We start from the raw sequence: 15369 nt of genomic DNA on the forward strand, positions 1-15369 counted from the left end.
ATTTACACTTGTTGCTTTTTAATTAGTCATATCTTGTTGGAGCTTTGACGTGATGTCAGAAAATGCTACCATGACACTGAAAATACGCTGATGTGTCTGGAGTTACGTTAGCATTCCAATGAAATAGAAATAAAACTAACGAAAAATAAAATTAAGAGATGAAAACAGAACATGACAACTAAACAAAAATTAAATATTTTCAAGCATGCAACACATCATCGACTAATGTATTGACAATTTGAAAAGATGTAAATGTCAAGAAACTAATATATATCCAAGGCCTGCAACCTACCATCGGTGAATCCGTCTGAATTTTTCCCAGATTGTGGGTTGACACCTCAATTACGTTTTCTGTAATACAGTTGTTTTAATTAGTTGAAATGAATAAAAGGTTTGACAAATATAAATTTCTTACCATCTTAATGGCATGCTCGGGATTTGCTATTAGGGTTTCTTCTTCCGAGTAGGTCTCTTGTGAGACGGTCTCACGAATCTTTATATGTAAGATTGGTCAACACTACCGATATTCACAATAAAAAGTAATACTCTTAGCATAAAAAGTAATTTTTTTTAATGGATGACCAAAATAGAGATCCATCTCACAAAATACGATATGTGATACCGTCTCAAGCAAGTTTTCGCCTTTTCTTGCTATCTTTGATTTTTTTTTCTTCTAGTCAATATTTAAGCCTGGTGGTTGACTTTTCAGCTCGATGGGTTTTGGAAGCCCAACATGTGACCGGCTGGCCAATCGAGGGGTCGCTACGGGTTACACCCATCGAACTGGTTGATCGGCCTATTGTCCTGGCTGGTTCAGGTTCAATCTTGACTCTTGGCTAGGTCTACATCCAAATCTCTGAATGCGAAGACACCTATCGAATGAAAATTAACCCCTCAATCTTTGAAGGAACCTCTCAAAAAGGTTCCCTTCATTGTGTAACATGCATTGGGAAATGTATTTTTACATTGTGTGACATGCCTAAGTTATTTTGAATTCGTACTAACAAATACATTGATTTTTTGGACAAATTCACTTCATAAATGATTTCAAATTTAAAATGGTTATTTTTTTAATCATTTTATTGGATTTCAAATTCATCATCTCAAACACATCTTCAAATTCAATCTTTCAATTCAAACGCAACCTCAAATCCTCGTTTGACTTAACTTCGTCCTTGGTATGGCCAGGAATATTCTGATCATATTACCAAAGAGAATTTTTTTCAATGTGCATCAAATCGAGATTTTGTCTAATAATAAAAGATTTTCAATAATGCAAATCCCACAAGTACTATGTTTTTTTTTAATCATATCTGACAATTTCGGTATTAACCTCTTTAGCTAGCTCCCACTTCATACCATGACCCAAAATCGCAAGAGTCCATCTATTTATCATTGATTTGAGTAAGTATTTGTGTGACAGTTTCACGAATCTATATCTGTGATACGGGTCGACTTGATTCATATTTAGAGTGAAAAATAATATTTTTGATATAAAAACTAATATTTTTTCATGGGTTGAGTCAAGTAAAAAAAAAAAACCATCTCATAAAATTGATCCGTGAGATGATATCATTCAAATTTAGTGAACTGATTTCTTCCCATGTTTTGTCAGAGGTGGTCTTTTGGTATCCGATTAAGATTTGATGTTTATCTTTCCTTAATTTATTGACTAATTAATCAAAATGCAACTCCTCCACAATTTCATCACAATTGCTGAGTTTTTTCAATCACAAAGTGAAGGCACGATTAATCAATATCAACTTATGCATTTTCAATAATGATTGTGATGGATTTAAAATAAAATTTGGGTGTCATTTGAAATTCATCTCTTAAATAATTCTCCGAATCAAATCCCTCCCTCGATCGAAAAAATTAGACGCAACTCAATAGTTTATGTGGGGATTTGTAGTATATGGCTTGTTGCCCACTTTAAATTTGGTAGACAAATTTTATAAAAACCAGAACAAAATTTAAAAAGCAACTAATAAAATTTTTTTTTGAAAAAAAAAAAAATTGTTCTTTTGATTGACTTGTCGACTTACTATACATAGTAGTTGGATTCTTTTGCTCTCACTCGTACATTTTTTTATTGTCTTACATATATAATATTAGTATAGGTCAAAATAAGCGAATGTTATCTGTCAAAGTCTTCCTTTTTTATTTTATAATAATTATAATATATTATATTTCTCATCAATTTTGGTCTGATTCTATTTCCACGACTAAAATTTAATTAAAGTCAACTTTAAGGTGCAATCTCACCGGCATGCAATGCGCTAAGGTTTCCTGTGGTTTGATCACTTCCATACTCTAAATTGTCATAATCTAAAATTTAAAAAATTAAGGAAAATTTTCTTAGGATGAGTGAAAATTTATATTTTTAATTGAAAGATATATTAAACCAATCTCTTCGTCGAAATATCCAAAACTCGAGCGACGGAGAAATTTTTGAGTATCTTGAAATCGTCACGTAATAACGGGAAAAATAATACTTTTAAAACGTTATCTAGTTTTGAGTAAATGATTGTATGATTGAGAAATAGTTAGAAGAATATTGAAATTAAATATATTTTACATAAAATATTATTTCTTTTGTTTTTCGGGCCGAAGTTTGGGGACTTTGTAACATTAATATTTTTTTGAATTTGTTCGCAAATCGGTGAAATTTTTTGCTCATATGTAAGTTCGAAGAAGAAAGCTCCTTAGTTTTTTGTAGTTCATGTGGATCAAATATTTGTCTCTTTGGTAATATGAGTTATAATTTATGCTAATGGTATAATTCAGCATTTGTGTTAACGATGAAACTCAAATCATTTAATTATATGGTAGTATGTCATATATGAGGACCACTCTCGTCTTTTGTCGCAAATTCTCCAAATAAAAGGCATTCAAATAATAATTTTTTTAAAATAAATTTGTTTGTGCCACACCAATTTATTTATGAAAATTGTAATACTTTGTTATTGTTAACATGAGTTCTGATACCATATTAAGATTGTGACTTGGACCTAACTCGACCCCAAAAGCTAGCTAAAAGGGGGAGAATTATTCAAGCCCATATATACAACTCTCAGAAATTTTATCCAACCGATGTGGTACAACTGGCACACCCACCTCACACCCAAGTATGAACATTTGGACTGTGAAGTTTACGAATAACCGAACTATGGGTAGAACGGGTGGCCCAATTTTAGACAGTCTAACACATAACGATGGAACCTAGACTCTGATAATCATGTTAAGATTGGAACTTGGACATAACTCAACCTCAAAAGCTAGCTCAAGGGGGATTGTCCAAGCTCATATATGCAAAACTCATGAATTTTATCCAACCGATGTGTGTTGTTAATTGTACCAATATTAACAATAATCACATCATACAGTTATTAAGTCAGGTGTAGCTACAGTTAGACTTGGTGTTGCTAGCGACATTCAACGACTTTAGTGTGCAACATGGAATGTATTCAGCGATTTTCGAGTCCCATTTTCAACAATATATAACTTGGTTTGGTAGCCGCCATTTTACGAGGATATGTCATATACTTTAAAGCTTGTTGTTTTCACATGCAGGTATTAATTTCTGTTGGCTATCGTGTGATACAGGATTGACCCAAGAATAAGAACAAAGAGACAAAGTTAAAAAGATCGAAATTTAAAAAATAAAAATAAAAATAAAAACCAGGGTTCAACTTGTTCAAATTTGGATTTTGATTTATTATATTTTTAAATTTTGGTTTTAGTAATAAATTTTCCAATGACCGACGTGACATTAGACAAATCAATAATTTCCTATGCCGCATCAGTATTCCTCGATTTCATATCATCATTTTTCAGTGAACATCAGTACTTTGATGAAATAAGATTGACAACAAGAAAAAATCGAAGTTAATGTTTCAAAACCAAGTTTTGAAATTTTAGTGGATCAAACCCAATGCCTATTGTTTGGACCCTTTTAGGTGATTTTTATTTACCTTCAACTTTAAGAATATAAAATTTTAATTTAATTTTGAGCATAATTTAATAAAAATATTTATAATTCGGGCCAGATATATATGAAATAAAAAACTATGAAAGCAAATTAATTATTACGTACTCGCCAAAAAATTTATGATCCTACGGGCCAGCAGAGAAAAATTAAAAACGAACATTTAATTTGACATATCGATCCATTTTGTGATGAAAACTTGACAATCGTGGCGATGATGAAGCACAAAAGAGTCGTGAGATTTAAGTTATTTGTCAAATTCCAGCCTAATTAAAGGACAACTTTTCAAACAAAAAAAAAAAATACTATAATTCATGTCAGATTTCGACATACGTATTATACATTTATATGTACATCTGTCTGTAGCCGATAAATAATCTGAACGGAAACTTTTTCAAGTGAGAAAATTTGTAATAGTGTTTCTGTGACTAAGTTTCTGTCTATGGTTAAATTTTATTCTTAGTTTATTATTTTTGTTTCAGAGCAAATTTAATTCTTTTGTGTGGTAATCCGATTATCTAGTGTTGACGTGAAACTGATGTATTCAATGTGGCATGTACACTTTTATTGAAAGAAGTAAACTTGCGAAACAAATGACCAAAATTGCTATAAAAATATATGATATTATGCCTTATATTAGACCACATAGCATATCAAAATTATAGAAAAGATAAACATAGAAAATGAAACAAAAAAAAATTATAAAATAATATCGTGTATTCAATATATATATTTTTTCGTTTATGTGGGTTTGTTTTTAAAAAAAAACTACAAATATAAAAAAATAAAAATAAATTTATCAAAATATTTGTAATGTGAACAAATAATAAATTAAAATATTCAAAAATACCCACTTAAATAGTATTCGCCATGCCGTTTTGGAGGAAAAACTATTGATTGAATTTGTATAGTCAAGTTGCTTTACACAATTGATAACATAGTTGATTCGATCATTCTTGTGACATACTAATTGATTGCAAATAAGTATTTGCGCAACTCGAACTTGAAGAAGTTTCTTTCTTTTGCGTCTATGTTGACATTACGTTGGAATCAAATGTTTACAAAATGACGGGCGGGTAGAAATGTTTGGTCCATGAGATCAGAGATGATGTGTCTCATTGTTAATGTTGTTTCATATCATCTTTGAGATAAAATTTATCATTTTCTTGCCGTCACCCTTTCATTAGCAGAGATAATAATCTTATTCGTTAAGATCTGGCGTTCTTTTTTTACACGCGAAAGCTTTTCACCAGGTTACTGATCACCCAGTATTATTATTTCACTCATACACATTTAACCAAAGACATTGATTCGAAGCCCAAACTAAATTTACTATAAAATTTGATTAAATATCGCATTTTTAAAGTTCCCTCAAAATTGGGTTTGAAGGGGGTGTCTCTCTTGCCTCACTTAGGTTCTGGCCCAATGAATAATCTGCATCTATGAAATTTAAGTAACGATTGAGTAAAATAATTTTGGATAGGGATGTAATCGAGTCGAGCCGAGCCGAACTCTTGAATGTTTGAGGTTAGCTTGTTTATAATCGAGCCGAGCTCGAGCTTTATTTAACGAATATATTCATTGCACACGAGCTTATTCAAGCTTTTATCGAACCTAAACGAACTCAATAAATATGAATTGTACATTTAAATATTCATTAAATTCATTAAAAAATAAATTATACATTTAGAAAAAAATATAATATTCTTATTAAAATTTGTCAATTTATTATAATAAATAAATTTAATAGATTTTTCTATATATTTCATAATTAATGTGTTAAATCAATAAATTAAATATCAAAATTATTATTTTTCATCTTAGATATTACTTATGAATTTACTAACGAACATGTTCACGAGCTAACGAGCCGAATATCGTAGAGCTTGAGCTTGGTTAGTTTATCTTAACGAGCCTCATTAAACGAGCTCAATTACGAGCTTTTATCGAATCGAGCTTCGAATAGCTCACAAACGGTTTGGTTCATTTACATCCCTAGATACATGCACCCATAGCTCAAACTAAAAAAGAAATAAAAAAAAAAATATATAATTTTTTAAATTATGATATGTTTGGATTAGTCTCTTTGGATTTATTTTTTCAAAAAAAAAAATAATTTCTTGCCTAAGTCTACTATAATGGCTTGGACAAAAAACATGTAATTTGAAATTTAAGAGCTTTGACTCATGGATTTCAAGTATAATTTGGATTAGTGCGTGGTAAGCCACTTCTACAATTGAAAATTTGTATTTTTTATTAATTAAATGTTAAATATTTCACTTATTTAATAAATATTTTTTGGGGGAATATACTCTGTCCTAATTAATCATATAAGATGTAAACTCTATGTTATTTTTCCCAAAAAAAAAAAATGTTTTAATCTCAAATTGCATGTGTAACATTAGAGAAGCTTGTTTATAATTTGAAATCATTCAAGTTTTCAACCAAGAAATGTATTTCAAATTAGCAGATTTAAAAACCATTTTCAAAGTCATGCTTCCAAACGAATAATTTCACAAAAATTAAAATTCAAATATATGATTAAATGATACTTTATATATTTATCACAAATATTTAAATAGGATTTTGAATGGGTGGGCTCCTCATGGGGCTCCTAAGATGTTCGCGAGAACAAAGGTGCAATTCCAATTATTCAAATTGTATATCAATTCAAACGACACATTTCGATCGATATCCTAACAAAGCACTGTGTTTCAACATAATCAATAAAAACCAAAGCATATATACGTAAAACTTACGAAAAATAAACAGTATATACTCGATGTGCTATGAGCAAATGGATAGTCTTCATCATAAATGGCATAAAAAAATTCGATAAAATGGGACATTTTAATAGATAAAATTGACAAAATAATTTCAGGTAGATATCAATAATTTAAAAAGGACAATTCATTTATTTTATGAATATATAATTGGATTATCAAATAAAATTTTTATCCAAAAATATTATTCAATTTTTACATAAATCAGATATTTTTTTTGCCTGATAACCTTAAGAATTTACTCATAAAACAAATTAAAATAAACATAAAATTTTGTATATATTGACTAAAAGTATTATAAGATGGAACAATGTTAGACTTAATTTAATTGTGGTGATGAGAGTTAAAATCAGTAGGTCGCGATAGCTATAATCAGAAGACAATATAAAAGCAGAAGCTCTCGTATCGCTTTAACAAAAGCAGTACTCTTCCGAGTACTTAAATGGCTTAGAAAATCAGAATCAACACTTAACTTTATAAGCAGAACTTAGCTTAAGCAAAAGTAACTTAACGTCTTTTAATTGATCGTTACAATCTTAAATGTTACCGTTATTTTACCTAGTACTAGCATTAATTGCACCATTAATCTTCGACAAAGACATTTAACGCTCCTTACTAGTTTTGGTATGAAACAAGACTGATTACTTTTAAGCTTTCTGCAGGACTTTTTTTAGGTATTAAAGCTGATCTTACTCAGGAGCTTCAGAAGCTGTTTTTGCTATAGATGTTGGACTCAAAGTTTTCCATATATATTGTGGGGACCCGGACGCTAATTGTACTCTTGATCATCGTTGGGACAATTTAATCAATTACAATAAACAGGGTCTAAATTTTTTATATATATACATATATCTAGTGCGGAACATAATGGGATTCATTCGATTATATGCATCAAAAACCAAGTACAAATCATGTACCATATACAATCTTTTAAAACTAAGGTTTAACAACTACCATTCAAGTGTTCAAACCCTATCTAAGTCCAAGTTCGTAGTCTCTATTCTAATCACGATCTTTCTTTATCTTCTCGACCCTGAACCTGTCCCACCTGTTGCCATGCACACATACAAACACGACAACAGCCGGATAACTCCGGTGAGAATAAAATCCCAGTATAAATCAACGAACATGCAATCATATAAACAATGTAAGAGCATGTAACAAATATCAGTGACATGTATTAAATCTGAAACATAATCAATATGAAATCGTAAATCAGACTCGTGACTTCACGTCTCAGACTAGACTCACTCCTAGTCTAGGGATGTCGGTTTTCATATGTTGGTATTCCTATATCGAACATCAGTAATAGAAGAAAATCCAATTCTATCCACTTCGATATAACCAAACATCCGGTTTCTTGACCTATCCGTCACAGACTGTGGCACTATCGCCAATTCAACTATCTTGTGACAACGTGCAATGTGCCAGTGACGATTCCACCACTATCGGCACTGATGTCACAAGATCACTCGACTAATACCTGCTTTCTATACATTCATAGAACAAGCATATCAAATCCAATCAATGAACATAATAATAATAAGTATGTGATTTAGGGAAACTCAAGTATATCCTACTTGAGTCGATCTCCCAACACCACATTGACTTATAACTTTGTCTTCTCGATCTGACGAAGTCGAAGTCTCGAAGTCAAATCTGTCCATATCAAATCTGAAATGACAATATCGAATAGACTGTGTCAATATACAACTCAATTCAAGACCTGTTCAGATCAATACGTAAATCAAGACATAATCTGATCAATGTCAACGATATCCTGATATAATCTCAATCAATACTAAATCTGATCAAAATCCATCTACTGATGTTCCGACGGCATAACAATACAATCTCAACAACCCCGTCAATCTCAACATCACAGATATAATCACATAGCTCATAATCAATATCAGTACGAATCATAATCTCAAATCTGTACAAGCTCGCAATACCGGCAATACAATATCAGTATATACGAATCAACAACCCATCTGATCCAATTCTGAATAATATCAATATACCCAGCAATATAATATCAATCAAATATCAATCCCCACACCTCATAATCAATAACAACACAAATCTGATATCAATTCAATCTAATCATAATCAAATCAACTCTGAAATTCATAATAATTTCATATGGTATCTGTTCTTCGATCCGGTTTCGATTATACGATGTCTGATATCGCAAGAACAACATATATGAACTCTATCTGATTCTGGCAATACCATAATTTCAAGACGTATCAAAACGTAGTAAAACTTACGTCCAGTGGAAGCCTGCGTCGATAGGAACACCGTACTGAAGTCGGATTCAAAATCAGACGGACGGATCGAAATATAAAGGCGTAAGGATTTCAGAAATCCTTTCTCGGTTCCTTTCTCTGATTCTTCTTTCAATTTGAAAGAATGAATTGTATATATATATATATATATATATACCTCTCGTGCATGCCCAAGCCAAGTGGCTAATTTTTCAAACTGCACGTCTCGTGCTCGGGCGGACATAAAGTTCTGCCCGGGCGCGGAACTCTCGGCCCTCTCATTTTTGACAATCGTGCTCGGGCGGACATAAAGTTCCGCCCGGGCGCAAATCTTCGGCCCTCCTTTCTTTAAAACAGGGGCGCTCGGGCGGATAAAAACTTCCGCCCGGGCGTGTGGCATTCGGCTCAAATTCCTCCCTTCTTCTTTTTAATTCCTATACTTTGTCCATTCTGATCTCGGATTGGCCCGGCTATAATCACATCAATTTATAATCAATAATCTCAGATTAACATAATCAAAATCTCGGGCCTTACATATATAGAGGTCAATACTTTATAGATAAAACGTTATTATCATTATCAACGCAATGATTATTCCAACGTAAGTTTTGAGCTATCATCAACTACTTATCTTCAAGTTCAATATACAGAAAAACAACACACGCTTTATTATCTATATCCGATCTTCTGAGATTTTGTGCTGCTGACTGTTTCGTAAATCTCTTCAAGATAAACACTTTACTATATTTTATTGAGAAGAGTTTGTAATCTGGAAAAGAGTCTTTTCCAGAACTTTGTTGTATTCGTTTTACCGAGTTGTGTAACTAAGAGTTTCAGTAGGCTAAGGGTAAGTCCTACTGAAGTGGGTGTGTACAAGTGTTGTATTATAATTTCCAAAGTCTTTTATGATACTTTCTGGAAACAGAAGAAGGGGAGACGTAGAAGATTTTATTTTCGAACTTCCAGAAACAATCACTGTTCAACTGTCTACTGTTGTATTATTTATCACCGTACTCCATCGGATCGTTTCCGCACTTATTATTGCGATCTGCTGGACTTACATTTGAACAAGATCAGCTACAATCTCTAACATGATTTTAGCACCCTTTGCAAAATCATCCAACAAAGAAAAGATTTTATTCACCCCCCTTAAATTATATATCGATCCCCAACAAACAATTTACTTTGCTATTTTCGTTTCATTTTCTTTTAATTTTACAGGATAAAAAGATGGTGGTCGTGTTTTTTAAAAAATTATTATTACTAATTATAATACATAAAAAAAATTTTGAAATCGTATCATATTATAGACATATACACAACAAAAAATTAATAAATTCATTTTCTATTTGAATTTATCGAATTAATCAAAACTTTTGCTTCGTTTTCACTTTGTTTCAGACTAGTAATGTTACTAGTATATTTCTTTTGATTCATCATTAGTACCCCTCTCACATTCCAAAAATAAAATAAAAATCTAATTTATTAATATCAAACTTTAACTATTTATTCCTAAAAGCCAAAATCAACCAAACCCGCATGATTATTTTTATAATTTTCCCTATAAATAATTAATATAATGTGATAAAATATGATGTATTCGATATGATTTTAATGTGAAAGATCAAGTGTATTGATTTTGACCAAAATAAATATATTACTCAATCGCACCAAGGCTTACCCACCTATGAGAAACGAGGAAAAATGTGAGAATCAACCACCAATAAATCCACAAGAGAAAAGGCACTCAAATACATCATAATTGGGTTAAGCCAATCTCATAAAAATAAATCCACAAGAGAAAAGGCAACTAATTCGAATATCAGTTCTATTCTCCTCGGTTCGATGCAAATAAAATGACCAAACTTGCTAGAAAAACATGGAAAAACTAAAGGAATTCTTCGAACAACATGAACACTTGGCTAAGTCACTAAGAATCGAACCAACATTATTACAAACATGAAAATGAAAATGAACGTTGGAAACTAGAAATTTAAATGCTAAAATATGAATAAGATGTTGAAAATAAAGGTTGAAATTTGCAGGTGTTTGCTTGAGTTGCGATAGACTTGAGTTGTCCCCTTTTCTCGGTCCATTGTTTCTGATTTTGTTCGATTCTCTCGCGCTTTGGTTGATCGTGGCTTTGTGCTCAGTTGTAAGCCCACGTGAATATCTTGGGGCTTTCCTTCTATCTTGTATCTGGGCCTAACTTATATTTCCCGGCCAACAGTTGTCTATTAGGGTTGGCCACAAATACATACATACATATATATATATATATATATATATATACATACATACACACACTTGTAGTAACACCAGGGACGGAGCCACCACAAAGGCTGGGGTGGGCTAGCCCAGGCTATTTTTTGGGCCAATCTAATAATATGGATTGGGTTTTTATATATTAAATCTTAGCCTTATATTTTCAACTTGGTAAATTTTTTAGCCCATATTTTTAGCCCATCTCTTTGAGCATATTTCATAGTGTCTCACAGGGGCTTCTCTCTACACAAAAAGCTTCGTCTCCAACAAATGGATACTGAGGGGAGTGAGATTCATATGGCAGATCTTGGTTGTTTATCGATTCATTCAGCCCAATATCAAAATATTTCTTTGCTACGTCCCTGAGTAACATTTAGTTTCCACCTTGATATCCATGTTCGAATTGTTATAAATGTCATTCGGTATTTCAAGCTAAACCAAATTAACTTTCAACAAACATCGACAAATTTTATTCCTCATCCAAAAAGATTTGGTTGTCGACCGGTTATCATCCTCTGTCCTTTTTAGAATACAATCCAAGCCTTAGAGCAACTCCAATCATTCTCCATTTTGGAGAACCATTCTTCATTTTGGAGAAAATGGAGAATCAACCATGCTCCAACCATTCTTTATCATCTCCATTTTGAAGCCATGTATAGTAATTCTCCAAAAGTGCCGAATCCTAGCTGCATCTCCATATATTTTGGAGAATGGCATTATTTACGAAAATATCATTCTCCAAAATTGCAAATACACCCTTTTAAAAAAAAATTTCTCTTTTATTCATTTCATATATTTAAATGTTTATTTCATTACTTTTATTAACTTTTAATGCTTTTTTGGTATTATTTAATTTATTTCAAGTTTTCTCTTTTTTATTGTTTATTTATTTATTGTAATTGAATTATTTTGATGAAAAAAACAAATGAAAATAACAATTAAATAAGATTGTGAAAAAAGACATTACATATTTTTTTTGAACACAAATCGAATTAGTTAACTTGAGATAAATTAAACATGCATTCACATTAAAGCATAAAAAACAGTTCACATTAAAACATATAAAATGGACGATCATAAAAAAATACACATTGACATATTTTTATTCCACTGCAATGATGAGTAAACACTAGTACTCTCCTAGATCGGACCCGGATAGATAAGTTCTGCCGAAGAACTGGCCAAACAGATTAGAAGATCTGTCGGCTCCATCCCCTTTTGCTGCTCTTTTCTGCCAAATGTTTTGTTGTTCTTTGAGCAAGTATGCACAGAATAATTCATCAACAGATATATGGTTCAGCCGTAATATTTTATTTTCTTCTTTCCAAGCCAATAGAGCGTTCCTTTCTTTCTGAACATCAATGAGTTGTTGTCGATGTGCCTCGGCATTCTCCATTGCAATCATCATTTTCTCACTGCATTTGGCCATGGTGGAAATATCCTTCGAGTAATCTTCAGTGGCTTTTCTTTTAGCTTTTGCTTTTTTCATGTCGATTGGTCGTTGAGTACTCCCTGATGGGCTATCTTCATCTAGGTTTACATCAAACCCAGATAGTCCGAAAAATCTGGTGTTGGGGATTATGTGTTGGGTGAGTAGTCAGACTAGAAGGAGTTCCTACGGTTTGATATGAAACTAGGTAAGGTAGCGTTGGATGACCTAAACTTCTCCTGGTCTTTTAGTAAAGACCAAACATGATCCAATCTCCAAGTTGACCGCTTCATCAAGCTTTAAGCATGTGTTAGTTGTATGTTATTTACACACTAAAAATTAAAATATTTAAAGAATATTTGAACTTTTGTACTCACAATGTCTTTATCTGAAGCACCACTTGGGTGCCTAAGTTCCATTTGACGAATATATCCACTAAAACTTTGGACAGCCCTACTTATGTTGGACCATCGACATTGAAGGGCCTTCACAGTACGATGCTCTGTTGACGGACTAGTGAGTTGCTCGTTGTAACTGGCTGCCACTCGAGACCACAAACTATCATTTGACTGGTTTATGCCAATAATAGGATTTTTGGAGATGTCGAGATAAATTGTCACAAGAAGTTTGTTGTAACGTCCTGGAAATTTAAGAGTCCATGCGAACCACATGCATGCAATTATTAAAATCCTTGTGTATTTTAATTAATTGTTTTAATTGCATTAATTAATTATGTTGTGTATATTGACATGTTTAAAATATATTTTTCTACATGGTTGCATTAAAATGTATTTTTAAAGGATATTCGAGTTGCGATCGAGGAACGGAGACCGATGGCTGAAAAATAGAAATATTTTTATCGGTTAATTATTTTTAATTATTTAAATTAGGGGTGATTTTTTATTATTTTTGAAAATAAGGGGTTTTGAGGTGATTTTATACGCCGGGACGTAATTTTTATCGGTGTTGGATTTTCAACAAAAATATGAACGTTTTGACAACCCAGCTAATAAATTCACAAAGTTATTTAAGCAAAATTATTTTAATATTTTTAATTAAACACTAATGGGCTAATGAGTCTAAATTAACTTGTTAATGGGCCTAAGCTAACAGTTAGTGTTTTAATTAACTATTTAAAACCAAAAACCTACCCCATAACAAAACAATTCACACGCCCCACCTCCCCTACAATTTACAAATTCTCTCCCAACTCATATCACATGGCACACACAAAGAATTTGGGAGAAAAGCTTCAAGATCTTCTTAACTGTTCAAGCAAAGGTCTTCCTCGTCGTCGTTCTTCGATTTGTCAACGTAAAATCGTGCGTTTAAAACGCAAAGGCACGCCATAATTATTTCCTTCAAACATCATCACACCATATTATGATTTATTGCATGTTTTGAATAAAAAATCAAGGGCCATGATAATTATTTTCGAAATTTCATGCACATGGGTTCTAAACTTGAGTTTTGTTTATCAAAATCATGTATTTGTATTGTGTAAGGGGCTGCCATGATATAGGGTATGATCAAACAATGTTTTTCATGATTTTAGAGCCTTAGAATATCACTAACAACGCTGCAACGAAAACACGCAAGCTGGTATGAAATCCACCCGAGAGCTTCAATGGGGGCAGCGCAGGTTTCTGTTGTGCAGGGAAGAGGGGCTTGGCCTGGGGGTTCTGGGCTGGGCTAGGTCGACTGTTTAGGGTCCTAGGAGGGTGCTTAAGGGCCTGGGCAAGGGCTGTGGCGGCTTGGTTGGCTGCTGGTTCAAGAAGACGTGAGATATGCATGGCAGCAAGTGCTGCGCATGATGTTGCTGTCACGTTTCAGTGCTGCGTGCGTGGGTTCTGGTGGCTGGGCTGGTCTGGGTTGGGTCTGGGCATGGTCCAGGGAAGGTTAGGGTCATGGGTGGTCGGTGGTTAAGGGCTGGTAGAGTCCTAGGCGGCTAGGAGTCCCAGTGCAACAAGGACACTACAAACACACACACGTGCAGAATTTTAGGTCGACTTCCAGGAAGTTTTTTGTCGGGCTAGGGCAGGTTGTTTGGGCTGGGCTTTGTCAGTAGGATCTTTAGGTGGGTTGGCTAGGTTTTGGTTCAAGGTGGCTCGGGTGCGGCTCGAGTAAATTGGGAGATGGCTCGGCGTGTTCGTCGATGTGTCAAAAACGAGATTTTAAAGACAAAAATTGAATCCATGGGTCCACGGGGGTGGTTCATGACTTGGAAGGGTAGAATAATATTAAAAATGGTATATTTAAAATTTGGGATCAAAATAACGAGTTTTGGATTTAATCGGGATTTAATCGCCGCACGAAACGCTAACAAACGAGTTAATTGAAACGCCTAGTTTTAAGCTTTATAAAATTATGGAAAATTAGGTTTAAGCTTAATTAATTATCAAAAGCCTAAGTTTTTAATTTGGTAATTTTATATTAAGGTTTGGTTTAATTCGGGATCAAAAGCCTAAGTTTTACGTCCAGGGGTAAAACGGTCTTTTTACACTTAGAAATTAGTAAACGTCATGGCAGTGTCCTAAATGCTATTTTATATACTAATATGATTATTTTCAATGATTATGGATGTTTATGAATTTTTATATGTTAAATTATGATTTTTAAATGTCTATGATTTTT

The sequence above is a fragment of the Primulina tabacum genome, unplaced genomic scaffold (genome assembly GCF_025594145.1).
Source record: "Primulina tabacum isolate GXHZ01 unplaced genomic scaffold, ASM2559414v2 Contig587, whole genome shotgun sequence".
Classification (NCBI taxonomy): Eukaryota; Viridiplantae; Streptophyta; class Magnoliopsida; order Lamiales; family Gesneriaceae; genus Primulina; species Primulina tabacum.